The sequence below is a fragment of the Mixophyes fleayi genome, chromosome 9, assembly GCF_038048845.1.
Source record: "Mixophyes fleayi isolate aMixFle1 chromosome 9, aMixFle1.hap1, whole genome shotgun sequence".
NCBI classification, from domain to species: Eukaryota; Metazoa; Chordata; class Amphibia; order Anura; family Limnodynastidae; genus Mixophyes; species Mixophyes fleayi.
The window spans coordinates 126,210,950-126,223,498 of record NC_134410.1 but is presented as its reverse complement, the minus strand read 5'-3'; positions in this window follow the sequence as shown (position 1 = coordinate 126,223,498).

Below are 12,549 nucleotides of genomic sequence, written 5' to 3'. Positions count from 1 at the left end.
GAGTCAGCGGTCTGCGGATAGCAAGTTGTACCGCTGTCAGAGTGAAGGAATGGAATCCAAGTGGAGGTATCCGGGGAGTCAGTGGTCTGCGTTAGCAAGATGTACCACTGCTATGTGAGAGGATACTGGAACAGGTGAAACTGTAAACAGGAGTCAGTGGTCTGCCACTAGCAAGTTGTACTACTGAATATATATGTGAGGAGGTGCACGGGGAGAGACTGCAACACAATATATACACGGGCACCTTGACTTTGATCCACAGTAATATGCACAATATAAATGTATAAATGACTGAACAACACTGCCAATATAGAAAGTCTCTTGAAGTAATCCGGCATAAGATAACACAGTCAATGATGGCAGTAGAGTCAGCAGATAGTACACTCCAGAGGAGAACCAACACAGTCCAGCAAGGTATGCAATACACAGCACAGTCAATGGGAAGTATGCATACCGTGGTTCAGGAGAAGGCAGTCAGACAGGAGTGCAGAGATACCTGAAGGGCAGGAGGCCAGCAGGATACAAGTCCCTGGATGGGTGAAGCAGGGGTCTAGCAGGTGCAGCGCACAGGTAGGTAGACCAGCAGGGAACACAGGAAGGCGTGGAGAGCGGATCAGCAGTAGATGGATGAGTAGCGCTGAGAAGTAACAGCAGCGGGTCTCTGCGGGAACACGGAGGTAACCAATAGCAACCAGCAGGTGCAGTAACGATGGGACACCGGAGCAGAGTTGAACTGGAACAGATGATCACGGAGAGTAGCGGGTAGCAATAGTGGCAGCAGACTCAAGGAAACACGGTAGAGTAGACAAGGACTGAAGACTGAAGCGCACAGAGGCAGCGGATAGGAATCAGCTAAACAGTCACGATGAAACACAGACGGGTTGCAGGTTGAAGACTGTAGTGCACGGAGGCAGCGGATAGGAATCAGCTAGCAGTCACAATGATGAAACACAGACGAGTTGCAGGTTGAAGACTGTAGTGCACGGAGGCAGCGGATAGGAATCAGCCAAACAGTCACGATGATGAAACACAGACGAGTTGCAGGTTGAAGCCTGTAGTGCACGGAGGCAGCGGATAGGAATCAGCTGGCAGTCACAAACATGAACAGGTGAGTGGATGTGGTTGAAGCCTGTAATGCACGGAGGCAGCGGATAGGCATCAGCTAACAGTCCCAATGATACATGGTAGAGTTGAAGTGATTAGAAGACTGTAGTGCACGGAGGCAGCGGATAGGAATCAGCTCACAGTCACGATGATACAGTAGATGGTAGAAGTGGTTAGAAGACTGTAGTGCACGGAGGCAGCGGATAGGAATCAGCTCACAGTCACGATGATACAGTAGATGGTAGAAGTGGTATGGGAACCACAGAAGTAGAAGTGGTTTGGAAACCACAGAGGTAGAAGTGGTTTGGAAACCACAGGAATCAGCTGGGCTGAATAAACGAGGAAACACAGGAACACCTTCAGAGACTCATGGGGAATGAGACTCCAAGATCAGGCAACGTGGTGTTGACCACAGGTGCTTAATATAGGGAGGTTGCCTGATCTGCCAATTAAGTTAAAGGAACATACACTGAAGGTTTGGAAAGGGCTGCGCATGCGCAGTCCCTCAGGATAGAGGACGTCCACGGTTCCTAATAGTCCGGGAAGAAGCACTCACAGTCCGGTGAGTGACAGTACCCCCCCTTTTAAAGGTGGGCACAGAACGCCTGGAACCGGGCTTGTCCGGATTTTTGGAATAAAACTTCTTCAGAAGGGCAGGAGCATTAAGATCTTCAGCTTTGATCCATGAACGCTCTTCAGGACCAAAGCCCTTCCAATGAACGAGGAAACGGAGGACTCCTCGCGAAATTTTTGCATCCAATACCTCAGTAATCTCGAAATCCTCCTCCTGATGAACTTGAACTGGCTGCGGTGCTGAGGGAGGAGTCGAGAAACGATTGATAATAAGAGGTTTGAGTAAGGACACATGGAAGGCATTGGAAATCCGAAGATTCTTAGGAAGAAGAAGTTTAACACATACTGGATTGATAACTTGAATGATCCTATATGGACCAATAAAACGAGGGGCGAATTTCATAGATGGAACCTTCAAACGAATATTTTTGGTAGATAACCAGACACGATCTCCAATTTTTAGTGGTGGAATAGCCCGCCTCTTCTTATCTGCGAAAGACTTATATTTATTAGATGTCTTCTTTAAACAGGTTTTGACCTGAGACCAGATATTTTTGAAGGTTTGACAAGCAGTCTCCACAGCAGGAACTTGGGTGGGCGGGAGGGCAGGAAATTCCGGAAAAGACGGATGGTGACCGTAGACCACAAAGAATGGAGTTTTGGATGATGACTCATGGTACATGTTGTTATGGGCGAATTCAGCCCAAGGGAGCAATTCTACCCAGTTGTCTTGGTTGGCTGAAGAGAACATCCTAATAAAAGTCTCAAGATCTTGATTGACTCGTTCCGTTTGTCCGTTAGATTGCGGATGGTAAGACGATGAGAGTGCTAATCGTATGCCCAAGGTTTTACAAAGGGCCCGCCAGAATCTGGAAACGAATTGTACTCCTCTATCTGACACAATCTCAGACGGACATCCATGGATGCGGAAGATTTCTTTAATGAAATGTTCAGCCAGAGTAGACGAGGAAGGTAAACCGGACAGAGGGACGAAATGAGCCATCTTCGAAAATCTGTCTACCACTACCCAAATAGTATTGTGATTCTTACTTGGTGGCAAATCAGTAACGAAATCCATACTAATATGGGTCCAAGGCTTGGACGGAATGGGTAGTGGTCGCAGCAACCCTGCTGGAGTTCTGCGGGAGGATTTGAACTGAGAACATAAATCACAGGAAGCAATAAACTCTTTGACGTCTCTCCTCATTGAAGGCCACCAGTAACTACGAGAGAGAATCTCAAAGGTCTTATGTTCACCGGCGTGTCCAGAAAAACGAGAGGCATGGAACCACGAAAGGATTTTCCTCCTCAGAGTAGGAGGCACGAGGGTCTTCCCAAATGGTAGCATTTTGGTGGATGAAGCAGCCAGAGAAATACATTTGGGGTCTAGAATAGCATGGTTGGGAACCTCTTCTACATCAGAGGACGTCACAAAAGCTCGAGATAGAGCGTCAGCTTTCTTGTTCTTAGCAGCTGGTTTGAAGGTTATAATTAATTCAAAACGGGAAAAGAAAAGAGACCATCTTGCTTGACGAGGGTTCAAGCATTGAGCAGATTGCAAATATGACAAGTTCTTATGATCCGTGAAGATCGTCACCGGATGGCGAGCTCCTTCCAACAAGTATCTCCATTCCTCTAATGCAGCTTTGATGGCCAGCAACTCCTTGTCCCCGATAGTATAGTTTTTCTCTGCGGGCAGAAGACCCCGAGAGTAGAAGGCCCAAGGATGTAATTTTTGTTGCTCCGAGCGTTGGGAGAGAATAGCTCCTAAGCCCACATTAGAGGCATCTACTTCTAGGAAGAAGGGGAGTGTCACATCAGGTTGTCGCAGAATGGGAGCAGACGAGAAGGACTCTTTGAGGATTTGAAAGGCTTGGAGAGCCTCAGATGACCATTGCTTAGTATTAGCCCCTTTCCGAGTTAAGGCCACAATGGGAGATGCAATGGATGAGAAGTCTTGAATGAAGCGTCTATAGTAATTGGCAAAACCTAAAAAACGCTGGATGGCACGAAGAGTAGTTGGCTGAGGCCAATGTAGTACAGCATTTACTTTGTCTGGATCCATCTTCAGGCCAACTCCGGAAACTATATACCCCAAGAATGGAATCTGGGGTAACTCGAATGAACATTTTTCCAATTTACAGAACAACGAGTTTTTCCGTAGTCTGGAGAGGACCTCTGCCACATGTTGGTGATGAGAAGGCAGGTCCTGTGAGAAGATCAATATGTCGTCCAGGTAGACAACGACACATACATATAATAAGTCCCGAAAGATCTCATTGATGAAACCCTGGAAAACCGCGGGGGCATTACACAGCCCGAAGGGCATTACTAAATATTCGTAATGCCCATCTCTGGTGTTAAACGCGGTCTTCCATTCGTCACCGGAACGGATTCTAATTAAATTGTAGGCACCACGAAGATCCAACTTAGTAAATATCCGAGCTCCCTTGATGCGATCAAATAGCTCAGTGATCAGCGGAATGGGATACCGATTCTTGATAGTAATGGCGTTGAGTCCACGAAAATCTATACAAGGGCGTAATGATCCATCCTTCTTTTTGACGAAGAAGAACCCAGCTCCAGCGGGAGAGGTGGAAGGTCGAATGAACCCACGCTGGAGATTCTCCTGTATGTACTCAGATGTGGCTTGAGTTTCAGGTAACGAGAGAGGATAGACCCGACCCCTGGGAGGAGTCTTGCCAGGTAGAAGGTCGATCGGACAATCCCAAGAACGATGAGGAGGAAGACGTTCAGACTGAGCTTTATCAAACACATCGGCAAATGAAGCATACTGAGGAGGGAGTCCCGGGGAGGAAGATGAGATGGAAGATTGCTGTACTTTAAGAGGAATAACTTGAGAGAGACAACGATGGTGACATTCAGGCCCCCAAGACGTAACTTGAGGGGTGCGCCAGTCAATCTGGGGAGAGTGACCTTGAAGCCATGGAAGGCCTAAGACAATCGGACTTGTCGTAACAGGAAGAATTAAAAACGAAATTTCTTCATGGTGTAGTACACCAATCTGAAGGGTTACTGGAGACGTACTCTGGGTGATGAGACCATTGATGAGACGTGATCCATCTATAGCCGTCACAGTAATGGGTGTTTTTAAAGTGATCACTGGTAGGGACCATTGATTCACTAGTGATTTAGAAATGAAATTTCCTGCTGCTCCGGAATCAATCAATGCCTGTGACTCAAAGGATTTGGTAGCAAAGGAAATCGTAACATCGAAAGCGCAGACTTTAGATTTCATAGACAATGGAGAGGACTCCAGGGACCCTAACTTCACCTCTCCAGAACTAGTTAGGGCCTGGCATTTCCCGATTTCTTAGGGCAAGAACTGAGCATATGTGTGGAATCAGCACAATAGATACAGAGTCTATTCTTTACTCTTCGTTTCCTCTCTTCTAAAGATAATTTGGAACGTCCTATCTCCATGGGAATCACAGAAGGTGAAACTGGACGAAATTGAGGGTTTAAACGAAGAGGTGCTTTAGCAGAAGTTGTTTTCTCAGATTCTCTTTCACGAAATCTCATGTCTACACGATGGCAAAGAGAGATCAAATCTTCTAGTGACGAAGGAAGCTCTTGGGTAGTCAGTGCATCTTTAATTTTATCGGAGAGCCCCTGCCAGAAGGCGGCAACTAATGCTTCAGTGTTCCACTGAAGTTCAGAGGCTAAGATCCTAAATTGAATGACATACTGTCCTACTGTATGGGAGCCTTGTCGCAAACGAAGAATGCTGGAAGCAGCGGAGGTCACACGACCTGGTTCATCGAACACACTTCGGAACGTGGAAATGAATTTGGCACTATCTTGTAGAATTGGATCGTTTCTTTCCCACAGAGGGGAGGCCCAAGCCAGGGCTTGTCCAGAAAACAATGAGATAAGATAGGCCACTCTGGAACGATGGGTAGAAAAATTTTGAGGTTGGAGTTCAAAATGGACTGAACATTGGTTAAGGAAACCTCTACAAGTTTTGGGGTCCCCGTCATATTTTGACGGAGTAGGCAGGTGAAGCGTAGGAGCTGTAGACACCTGGGATGGCACTGGGGAAACGGAGGAAAGCACAGGAGCTTCAATACTAGCTGTAACAGTCTGTCCAGATGTTCCTTGGGAGGTTAACGATTGGTAACATTGAAGTAACAGCTGTTGGCGAGCATCCTGTTGCTCCACACGGCTGACCAGATGCTGCAGCATCTCTTTAGCAGTAGGTTCCGTATCTGGGTCTGTCATGGCCTGATCTTACTGTCACGGGCACTAGGAGTCTTTACCCAGGGATCACCAGGTGATAGGCTTACCAGAGCAGAATAGGTGGTAATATGGTACTCTGGTAGCAGGGTGATCACGGAACAGGAAATAGCAGATGATGAGATGCTCAGGAAAGTCTATGACTAGCAGCACTGGCAATATGGAGGTAGTAATACACGAGGAACTGTATGGACAAAGGACACGTGAAGGTAGTCAGTGGTCTGCGGTAGCAAGTTGTACCACTGCTATAGTGAGGAGGAATGTCCAACAGAAACGAGGAGGTGATGAGAGTCAGCGGTCTGCGGATAGCAAGTTGTACCGCTGTCAGAGTGAAGGAATGGAATCCAAGTGGAGGTATCCGGGGAGTCAGTGGTCTGCGTTAGCAAGATGTACCACTGCTATGTGAGAGGATACTGGAACAGGTGAAACTGTAAACAGGAGTCAGTGGTCTGCCACTAGCAAGTTGTACTACTGAATATATATGTGAGGAGGTGCACGGGGAGAGACTGCAACACAATATATACACGGGCACCTTGACTTTGATCCACAGTAATATGCACAATATAAATGTATAAATGACTGAACAACACTGCCAATATAGAAAGTCTCTTGAAGTAATCCGGCATAAGATAACACAGTCAATGATGGCAGTAGAGTCAGCAGATAGTACACTCCAGAGGAGAACCAACACAGTCCAGCAAGGTATGCAATACACAGCACAGTCAATGGGAAGTATGCATACCGTGGTTCAGGAGAAGGCAGTCAGACAGGAGTGCAGAGATACCTGAAGGGCAGGAGGCCAGCAGGATACAAGTCCCTGGATGGGTGAAGCAGGGGTCTAGCAGGTGCAGCGCACAGGTAGGTAGACCAGCAGGGAACACAGGAAGGCGTGGAGAGCGGATCAGCAGTAGATGGATGAGTAGCGCTGAGAAGTAACAGCAGCGGGTCTCTGCGGGAACACGGAGGTAACCAATAGCAACCAGCAGGTGCAGTAACGATGGGACACCGGAGCAGAGTTGAACTGGAACAGATGATCACGGAGAGTAGCGGGTAGCAATAGTGGCAGCAGACTCAAGGAAACACGGTAGAGTAGACAAGGACTGAAGACTGAAGCGCACAGAGGCAGCGGATAGGAATCAGCTAAACAGTCACGATGAAACACAGACGGGTTGCAGGTTGAAGACTGTAGTGCACGGAGGCAGCGGATAGGAATCAGCTAGCAGTCACAATGATGAAACACAGACGAGTTGCAGGTTGAAGACTGTAGTGCACGGAGGCAGCGGATAGGAATCAGCCAAACAGTCACGATGATGAAACACAGACGAGTTGCAGGTTGAAGCCTGTAGTGCACGGAGGCAGCGGATAGGAATCAGCTGGCAGTCACAAACATGAACAGGTGAGTGGATGTGGTTGAAGCCTGTAATGCACGGAGGCAGCGGATAGGCATCAGCTAACAGTCCCAATGATACATGGTAGAGTTGAAGTGATTAGAAGACTGTAGTGCACGGAGGCAGCGGATAGGAATCAGCTCACAGTCACGATGATACAGTAGATGGTAGAAGTGGTTAGAAGACTGTAGTGCACGGAGGCAGCGGATAGGAATCAGCTCACAGTCACGATGATACAGTAGATGGTAGAAGTGGTATGGGAACCACAGAAGTAGAAGTGGTTTGGAAACCACAGAGGTAGAAGTGGTTTGGAAACCACAGGAATCAGCTGGGCTGAATAAACGAGGAAACACAGGAACACCTTCAGAGACTCATGGGGAATGAGACTCCAAGATCAGGCAACGTGGTGTTGACCACAGGTGCTTAATATAGGGAGGTTGCCTGATCTGCCAATTAAGTTAAAGGAACATACACTGAAGGTTTGGAAAGGGCTGCGCATGCGCAGTCCCTCAGGATAGAGGACGTCCACGGTTCCTAATAGTCCGGGAAGAAGCACTCACAGTCCGGTGAGTGACACCGGCCTTCATTTGTAAAAACAAAGTGTCCCACGGGGGCAAATGCGCCCTGACCCTTTTGACAGATCTTCTCTGTTTGTGTCACATGTACAGTGGCCGGTAGATATTCAGAAGAGTCTTGTACATCTTCTATGTGACTGCTACAAAGTAATGCTGGATTTATCTCCACGGAACATAACGAATCCAGTCGCAGTAGATTTAGTATATGAAATGTACACTCCTCTTTTGTCACAGTGTCACCACTGGTGCAAGTAGATTTAAATTAATTTCAAAGTCTTTACTGCATGGGACAGTCCCCCAATATCAAGACAATTAGTAGACTGTTCTCTATTATCTCTTCGTGCAGCTTTGTCTAACTGCTGCCGGTGTTTTAAGCCCAGTTTTGCTCATCTGAATCCTGGAATGTTTGCTCCCAGTTTTTGATAAATATACATGTAATAAATAAGGCTCCCATCCAACCCCAACAATAAAGTAACAGCATTTACAGCTAAGAAATTAACCTATATCCCCCCAATCATCCCCAAAATTAAATTCATAGCGTTGATATTTAATAAATAGGCAGACTCTTCCCCATTGTTCAGATTAAACATTATTTGTATTTAATAAGTAGGCCTAGTTCTCCCATCCAGCACCAACATTAAATTAATATCACTCACATCAATAAATAGATATACTGCCCCCATCCATCACCAAATAGATAGGTCTCATTGCACCCAACTAAACCCCACATTCAATAGGCCCCCCCAACCCACCGCTCACTATTACATAGTCCCCTCCACCATCATTTTACCATTGAATAAATAACGCTTGCTATGTCCACAAATGAATTAATAGCCCCGGTCTTCACCCAATTGTTAAATTATCATGTATTGGGCAGCATAAAATAGAATTTGGTGGCCAATGTTGGCCCCCCTAAGCTAGGGCCAGCGCCACTGTATAATAAAAAGGCTTAAAGCAGCTCCATAAAGCCATAATAGCAAAGAGTCCCCTGGGAGCTCTCCAGTAGGTAACTTCTTAACGTTGGGGCGCATTGGGCTGTACCGCCCTATTTGCACCACTGGATCTTACCTCCATTTTTACTTTTCAATTACTCATGCTGCATGTAAGCTTGGGAAAATAAAAAATAAGCATTGAAAGTAGGACCGAGCTATGAGCTAACTGAAAATAAAAATCTGATTGCAGACTTGAACCCTGCTCACTAACTGGCATAATCCCATAAGTGGACAAGTCACTGCCTCCAGCAAGATCATGATCTGATTACATCAGCTGCCCCCGCGGTACCGTTTACCATAACTCTTCGCCAGGCCAGTCTTTGCAGATGTGCGCATGTGACCTGGAACTGAAAGCAAAGTTTTGGGCTTTTATGTCTAGATAGTAAAAAAAAAAATATCTAGAACATTTAAAAAAAATTACAAATCTTTTTCCCTTTCAAATAAAAACATATTTTTAATGGTTTTGTTCTGTTATTACCATCCTGAAATACTTTGTTACGTAGACTTCCCCATGCAAAGGCAATAACAGTGTTAGAGCTGACGGGAGCCCCAGGCATATATTGAGCAAATAGGACTCTTTGCATATTGATACATGACAGTGTGTGTCCATGTATTGCAGGATGCTCATACTCTCATTGTAATAACCACAAGTGCCGTCATAGAACTATTTACTCTCTATTATGCATTCTTATAACAAATGTACATGTAATATTTATAGTATTATTTTATAAAAAAAAGGCTGAATTGTTTATGTTGAGAGAGCTATCTGAATTATATCATTTATACCTTGCTTTAATAAAGAACCTCTGATCATTCAAATAAACGTCTTAAGCTGTCTTCATAATTTTCCTGACAGTATATTAATATTTTTATTTTTATATAATTTATACAATAAGAAGTTGGATAATGAAATTCTTTGTGGGCACCACTATAGGCCACGACAGTTTGTGGGTCTTGAGAATAAGCCCTATGGCAGCCGACCCATGGCGCTAGTCTAGGGCTGCCAAAAGTCAATTTAATTTATTTTAAATGTGTCCTGTGGGGATTACGGTTTCCTCCACTTGTATGCAGAAACTGTGATTGGCTGTAATACCTGTCAATCTATCAGAGGATCATACCGCTGGATATTGCAGGTGGGCAGTAAACAGGATAGTCAGTCTCTTGTAGGGTTGATAGTTGTAGTTTAGTGTACAGAGCCCTCTAAACAATGGAGACTGGCAACAGATTGCTAAGTCCAGCATGTGTTCCATTTGTTACAGCATTCATTTATTGTTTTCTGTCTTCCTAAAACACATTCAGCAGAAATGAGCATCCTGGAGGGGGGTCCAAGGGATGATTTGCATCAAGTCTCCTGGATATTCTGGGAGAGTAGCCAAGTATGGGTAAGAGACACGGGACACAATTCATTAGAAAACCACATACCTTAGAGATGCACCCAAAGCTTGAATCGGACTTGTTATTCTCAATGATAGACAGCATGTGTGACACGATAGGCCTAGGGGTCCTGCACCCAGAAGTGAAATGGTTTGAGAAAGGCAATGGATTTGTTATTCCCAGTGTTAGTATGTATAACACATTGAAGTAGTAGATCAGTGGCAGTAGTAAAAGCTCAGTAGAGGGATATCTGCGGCATTAATAGCCATTTTAGTCAAGAAGATAGACCTACGGGATCGGTGCTGTGAAGGGAAATGGTCCCAGAAGGACCATGGACGTATTTATTATTATAATTTATTATTCTCAGTGTTAAACAGCATGTGTGACACATTCTAGAGAGGCAGCAATAAAAGCTCATTAGATAGGTAGCAGCAGCATCAATAGATATTTTAGACAAGACTATAGACCAAGGTGGGCAAAGCCCATAATATAAAATAGCGTTTCACCCCCAGCAGCAGCCCTAGTACGCATTAATTCTACTTGGGAATAATGGATTGCATCAGGAGATGCTGAATCATGTATTAATAATGAGGAGGTTGATGATGAAGGTGATGACATTGAAGATTGCATAAGGTGTCTATCCATTCTGATAGTAGCTCATGCTGGATTTTGTTACTATACAAGATGTTGTTGTTTTTGATAAACTATTTCAATGAACTTGCTGCCAATGATGTAACAGGGAGGAGGTACCTAGATGGTCAACGTCCATACCACTAGCTATTATGGCATCACAAAGTCTACAGATGCCTTCACAAATGGTGTCTGGGTTGGAATAAAAAATTCCATACGCAAGAGCTGGGTTTTTTGGTCTTTTACCCAGGCATGACAATGTGGTACCACTGGTGGCTGCCTTAATTGGACACAATCAACATTAGCCTCATTATCTAGTTCAAGTACAACACATTCATCATTGTCACATCCACAATTATCACCTTATTCTGTTGCACATTAGCAAGGTCCAAAGTAGCATCTTCAATTTCTACATCTAAATCACCGTTACTACCCATCCTCACATTTCCAAATGGTTGACACATTTCGGAAGGAGGCGGCTCTATAATTACAGTGTCAGAATCTTAAATGTCAGACTCACATATAGCACTCATGGACACCCTTTGACTCTCCTCAGTATTCTGTGAACTCCTAATTTGTTCTTCAGCCTCTGTTCTTTTCATGCACTGATGTGTCTGATTAGGAGGTGACAGACCAACTCTCGGAACAAGAAGGTGGTGCATGGGAAGTTAAGGAAGATGCATGACCATGTTGGGCACTTGTTTTTGCAATGGGTTGAAAAAGTACTATAACTGCCAGTACTAAGACTGGGATGCTTCTGATATATAGACTGATCCATGATTGACAACCGGAGTAAAGCCTCATGAAGTTGGAGCTACTTGTAGCTGCCACCACACAAGGTGAACTCCCAATGAGATGGGGAAAGGAGGGACTGTTACCTGGCAATTCTCCAGAATATCATTAAAATGTATGCAATTGGTTCATAAAAAAAATAATTTCGTTTTTTTGAGGGTGTCACTGCTCAGAGTCAAAGCACACCCTGGGGTAAATGTATGAATCTCCGGATTCTTCATCTCCGGCGTGTTCAGCCTCTTCAGCGCTTAAATTTAAAGCGGCGCTGCATTGTAAAGGAAAGTTTCCCTTTACAATGCAGCGCCGCTTTAAATTTAAGCGCTGAAGAGGCTGAACACGCCGGAGATGAAGAATCCGGAGATTCATACATTTACCCCCCCTGTCTTTTGTCCACTTACTAGTACAGCTGTCAGTGATACTGCCCCTCACACAATTGCCTTCACAGTCAAATATTTGGATTTTAAAAGACAGAAATAACCTTATTTTGTACAGATGTGCTGCTCACAGACAATTATCAGCTTATATTTTGGCAGGTTACTAGTACTAGATATTAGTGATGCTGACCCTCATACAAATGCCTTCACACTAACACTTGGGGCCTGAGTCATTAAGGAAAGTAAGGCAAAAAAAAGGAGGACGTTTTCTCCTGGACAAAACCATGTTACAATACAAGGGGTGCAAATTAGTTTATTATTTTGCACGTAAGGACAATACTGGCTGTTTTTTCATCTAGCACACAAATAGTTGATACAATTATTTTTACACTGAAATTTAACTTGATATAGGTTTGATGTCGATTTCTGATGGCGGCCCTGGATACAAGCCTTGATGAATCAGGCCCGGTATGCTCAACTGCCCAAAAAT